Source organism: Aptenodytes forsteri, unplaced genomic scaffold (genome assembly GCF_000699145.1).
Source record: "Aptenodytes forsteri isolate BGI_AS27 unplaced genomic scaffold, ASM69914v1 Scaffold289, whole genome shotgun sequence".
NCBI lineage: Eukaryota > Metazoa > Chordata > Aves > Sphenisciformes > Spheniscidae > Aptenodytes > Aptenodytes forsteri.
The window spans coordinates 1,082,549-1,088,548 of record NW_008795025.1 but is presented as its reverse complement, the minus strand read 5'-3'; the positions used below and the strand labels follow the sequence as shown (position 1 = coordinate 1,088,548).

Genomic DNA, 6,000 nt, shown 5'->3' with positions numbered 1-6,000 from the left:
AAAAAAAAAAAAAAAAAAAAAAGGAAAACTCTCCATCTGGAAGAGCTGTAAGTTTCAAGGAAAGTCAAAAGCATTTAAAAATCTGTCAAAATCAGTAAAAATGGAGTTTAAGAGACACTAGTTAGTTAGGTGCTATTGAAAATAATTTTGCAGAATTTCTAAATAAAACAAGTCTTTACTAAAGTGATAATGTTTTAAATGACTAAGCCTGAAGAATATTTGATAACCCATTTACTTATTGTTCATCCCAATTGTTTTCTTTTGGTATATTTTTCCAGTCTGCCTAATGAAAAACAATTACATTGATTTAATTCCATGATTCTCGCTTTCAGAATCTCAACAGATAATATTTGCATTGGAAAAAAAAAACCTGCAGACCAGTGGATTTTTTGGTAAAAGTGATTGTTTCCAGTGGTATTTCTGAAATAACGACTACAATTCTGTATGTCGTTATTTGGGTAGCAACCTATTTTTGTACTGTTCAGAATTTGAACTATTTTTTCGCCTTGAGTCTCTACTCCCTCTTGTTAGGATGCATAATGAATTTAGGATATGGTGGAGTTTATAATTAATTCATAATCCCATTGAAGGTTAACAGGTAGTGTTTGTACCTTTGGCCCACGAGGCTGTGGGATCCAGAACTGTATTTTGGCTGTCAAACTGAGTGAAATACCTGGCAACTTTGGGGCATGTGGAGGTTTTGCTTTATTTTCCTGTCATCGGTAGGCAAAATGGCAAGAGATCAGCATATCTTGGCCAGTTCTTGCAGAGAAGGACTGATAGGAAATGGAGATTGTGGTATCGAAGGTTGCACATGGTGTCTTACCAGATTCATAAGGGAGTGCTGTTTTTACACACCTGGTAACAAGCTATGCTGGTAACAAGCTGCTTGTAACATAGGACCTGCTTGCTCAAGCCCTGTATTCGTGGCTGTTGCAGAAAGAAGACATTTGTTGGATATTATGCTGATACTCATATCTTTTCCTCATCCTGCAATTGTGCGTGTGGCTATCTTACACTTTCACAATGCCTTGGTGAGTCAGTGAGATTGTGTGTGGGTTCAGGAGCCAGCCTGTGAGGGGCAAGGTCAGGACCGTAATTGTAACCAGCTTGGAACTGAATTATAGCTCCTCCAGTACCGGGCATCTGCAGCTGGTTTTGGAGTCGGTTTGTGTTTGAAGGAACTTTTTAGCCTGAATATTTTTTAGTCTGCGTGGAGCTCTCCTGTTTCAGCAAGAACTGTATACGTGGGTAATGTTTGGTGCTGTATAGCTGTAAGATGATCGCCTTAAAAGAGAGTGGGCCCCTCTGAAGGTAAAACATTGCAGAGGAGTAGTAAAGATGTGAGAACTACACTAGATCAGTACCCGCACAACCTCAGAAAATAAGGGCTTGGAAGAATATACATCAGTTCAATCTTTCTACATTTGCTTTTGAAAGATGCTGTCTATCTGGTAGGAATCTATTCGCTCATCAGTTACACTTGCAGATTATCAAGACCATAATCCATTGCCTGAAAAATCAAAGTGAGGCTGATTTATTTTCTGTCTTTTAAACAGACTATAAAATGCCATTAGAGGACCAAGAAAATCTTACTGAAGCCCTGAGATGTTGGGGTCTAGCATCTTTGTTAGACTGATGGACATGTTGTTGAAGGAGATGAATGGAAGGAGCTGGAGAGCCTTTTTTGTTGTTTTGATGCACAAAACGCCGCAAAACTTCTGGTGGCTTTAATTGGTACCACATAACAGTGATCACTGTGTGCCACTGTCGAAACTTGCAAAGAGCTTTAGGAACATCTTTTAATAGCAGTACATACAGCATTCCTCTGAGCAGACAACACAAAAGCAAACATGAAAACTCTTTTGCCTTTGGGTAGCCTGGTTATGTCAGTGAAGAGATGGCCTCTTGATTAAATCCAGACTGAGTAGTTTCCTGTTAGCATGCTAACTCAGCCCACAATGTCTTATTCTGAAAGTCTGTTATTGAGTTTGTCTGCCAAGTCCTTTTTCCTTTTAAACTTACAGGCAGAATTGCTGAAATAATACAAATACAAACAATGCCTAAAAGTCTCTTAAAATGATTTCTAGCAGTTTAATGTTTTGCTGACAAAATCAGGTTTAGATTTTCAGGGTTTGGGGTTGTTTTTTTGTTTTGCTTTTTTTTTTTTTTTAAACATTCTCCCAACATGATGTCTTGGCGAAGTTGCAGTGTTGCAATTAATGGAAAATTTTGTGCATGTATCAATCTTGGAAGCAGATTCTGCCCTTGTTTGGTACACAGTCACATCAGTGAATGAGAGGTTTTTACACACACTGAGTAGAATATGGCCTGAAGTCAATATATTGTGGAGTGGGGGAAACTGCTGGATAGAAAATTGAGAGTTAAATACAGTGGTTCAGACTTTCTTCCCTGTTTGAAAGCGGTTGTATTGTGTAACTAGTTATTTTCAAAAGTATATTTTAATTGTAAGATGAAAAGTCAGCAAGAAAACTTTTCTTCCCCAAACAAGTTTTGCATAGGGAAAATTTGAATGGAAGAGATATATAGTGGTGGTGACAATATATCCTTTTAGTGTTTCTGTAATGCTGTCATATATAATTATATGTACACCTTTAAGTCAGGTATAGAACAAATTATACACCTTTAAAACAGCCATGAGATCCGTGGAACAAAATTTTGCAAGTTACTCTAGTGTAATCTCATTCATTCCCTGTGAGGTTGCATTGGGGTAACAGTGGGGTTTGGTGCAGTAGTACTGTGCATTGCCTTGTCTATTTATAAAAGGCATTAATGGGTTCATGACATGAGACCAAGTTATCCAGTCTGTAATTTCAGTCTGTTTGAACAGATGTAAACCTGCGGTGCTTCCAGAAATTATCTTACATCTTGCACCCAAGCTTGTTTTCCCTGTGTCAGCCTGTGTGTTTCTGCAGCCGTGGGGTGGACAAGGTTGGGCAACTTGTCTGGGTTAAACCTGACCCCATCAAGTGAAATGAAGGGCTCTGTTTTGGCTGGACCACTTTCCCAGCCCAGTTTGCTGTAGCAGGTGGGCAGATAAGGGCCTCTGGGAATGGCTTCTTTCAATGGCTTAAACTCAATATGAAATGGTGCCATTTTGCAGTTGAGATGTGGCTGCAAGTTTCCTAGGACCTCTGCTTACCTACTGTGTCTATATTCTTTACAGTCTGTTGACAGGTCCTTGTGTCTTGATCCTGCAAGATGCTCCTGGCTCTTCCAGGGCTTCCTACAGACACAGAGGCACTTTTCTGCCAAAAAAACTGTGCCTGGGCCCACTTCTTGTTAGAAAGTCCAGAACATTGTGGGGTACTGCTATTATTCCTACTTTTTCTTTTCCTGTCTAGTCTTTTGGTTTTGTTTTTTTTCATACAGACAGCAGGTTGTATTTTAATGTAACAACAAGAGTTTGTTGGACCTCAAGCTGGGAAATGAGATGTCCTTGTGCAAGAGTAGCAGAGCTTTAGAACAATATTAAAGACATCTATATTGTATCAGAAATAGTGTGGCCAGCAGGACTAGGGAAGTGATTGTCCCCCTGTACTCAGCAATGGTGAGGCTGCACCTCGAATACTGTGTTTGGTTTTGGGCTCCTCACTACAAGACAGACATTGAGGTGCTGGAGCGTGTCCAGAGAAGGGCAATGAAGCTGGTGAAGTGTCTAGAGAACAAGTCTTATGAGGAGCGGCTGAGAGAACTGGGGTTGTTTAGCCTGGAGAAAAGGAGGCTGAGGGGAGACCTTATCGCTCTCTACAACTACCTCAAAGGAGGTTGTAGGGAGGTGGGTGTCGGTCTCTTCTCCCAAGTAGCAAGCGATAGGACAAGAGGAAATGGCCTCAAGTTGCGCCAGGGGAGGTTTAGATTGGATATTAGGAAAAATTTCTTCACCGAAAGGGTTGTCAAGCATTGGAACAGGCTGCCCAGGGAAGTGGTTGAGTCACCATCCTTGGAGGTATTTAAAAGATGTGTAGATGTGGTGCTTAGGGACATGGTTTAGTGGTGGATTTGGCAGTGCTAGGTTAACGGTTGGACTCGATGATCTTAAGGGTCTTTTCCAACCTAAATGATTCTATGATTGTTTAAAACAAAAAAGGATATCTATTATAAATAATTCAAAAGCAATGGAAGATAGTGATGTAAATATGAAGTGGGTGGGTTATCCATTCCTAATTACATTATGAATAGATTAATTTTTTTCTTTGTATTTTGTCAGTATACCAAGCCAGAGCTGGTAGTGACTGTAAGCCATCAACATGCTTCTTCATGTCCTCAGTCTAGCACAAAGGTGTTGTGTTAACATTGGAATATTGTTAGCCTTGTTGTTTCTAACTCATACCTTAGTAGGCAGTTTCTGGAGCAAAACTTCTGGTCAAAATGGCCGTGTGTCTGAACTTTGTATTCAGTCCTGGTGCTGTTTTGTCAGGATGAATTTGAGATGTGTTGTCAAGGAACCATAGAGAAACCCAAAACATGGATTGTATTGTTATTTAGGGGAGTCTTTCAATCTGTATAAATACTGACTCAATATTCAAAACTCATAAGAGATGTTAATTTATAAAATATTACTGTAAGGCTGGGAAATCTGACCTAATGATATACTGTTACTGTCTGGTATCGTGATACAGCAGAAGCTGTTACCCAGGAGGGGAAGGTTGTGATTTGGAAGAGAACCATCACAGCAGTCCCAGTTGAAAGCTTGCTGTGGGTGTGTATGTAAGGAGGAAATCTGCAGCGGAATAACGCTGCAATGAAAATGCGTTGAACTCCTTAGTTTTTATCCTGAGGTTGCAGGAGAACTGATGATGCAGAGACTAAGCTAGACTGTTGTGTGTTCATGCCCAATACAAGTTTATTTCCTGTAGTATTTTTCTACTGATATATGTAATCTAACCTAAAAAGATTTAAGATTTCACACACACACACACTCTTTAAATATTTCATGATGGCCTGATTTTTCCTTTGCATAATGCCATTAATCCTAGCTAGGTACAAGGCTTGCCTTAAAATACTTTCTAAGCTCAGTAAATGTGAATAAAAGTAACTCTAGACTTCAAAAAGATATTTCATTCATTCAGATGACCTTCCAGTAGTTTATTTACATAAATCATAGTGATGGGGATTTTTGGCAGGGTTTTTCTTTTCACTCGTGGTTGCAGACACTCAAACAGACTCAACCATTTCTTTCTCTCAAGGAAAATGACTTTTTTGTTACTGGAGTTTTATTAGTGCTGGTGATATGTGATTATAGTGATTAAATGGTGCTGATGCATGTCATGTAATTGCGATCAAAGTAAATAATCAGGTGCGTCGCAGCATGATTTCCTCAAACTGAGGATGCAGTACGTCAGTAGGTTCGGTCCCCATTAAACAGCAGCAACGGAAGGGGAACTATATGCTTCCCCATGCTGCCTCTGTAGAGTTCTGCCTTTCTTACATTAGTGGTCTGAACGTTCCTTCCCAGAGATAGCCAACTCAAAAGGTAGAGAGAAAATTTTCTGTTAGATTGCTCTTGTTGATGTTTTTTATTTATAATCCCATTTTTAAAGCTTTTTATCACACATACCTAACAAATAAGTATTTAGTCACAAAAATACTTTTCTGAACTGTCCTCTAAATAGTGGCAGAATTTAAGGGAATGTTTCTAGTTATTTCAGACTTAAAGCAGGCTGTAAGCATTAAAAACAAATGCTGTTTAAAAAACACACACACCCCCAACACCAAACCCTAGATTTGTTGACAAATATCATGCCAAACGGAAACTGTAAGAGAAAATTGAAATGTTATAATGGCACGTTTGCAAGATGGCTTTGACACCCTCCTTGCAAAAGTATCATGACATGTTTCGCATCCAAATGTGTTCATGACCTTAGGCCTGTGTGGCAACCCAAAGTTGGTATTTTCAGCAAGGGAATCACAAGTGCTGATGCTAATGTTGTGGTCAGTTTTCATGTTTATTCAGAAGTTAAGTGAGACACTGAGTTA

The 6,000-nt window shown here is 39.3% G+C and overlaps 1 protein-coding gene across 1 annotated transcript in view; it reads left to right on the top strand.

Moving 5' to 3' along the window:
- Nucleotides 1-6,000, top strand: part of RGL1 (ral guanine nucleotide dissociation stimulator like 1) — an 84,636-nt gene that overhangs the window by 24,323 nt on the left and 54,313 nt on the right. The gene's annotated exons all lie outside the window — the stretch shown is intronic.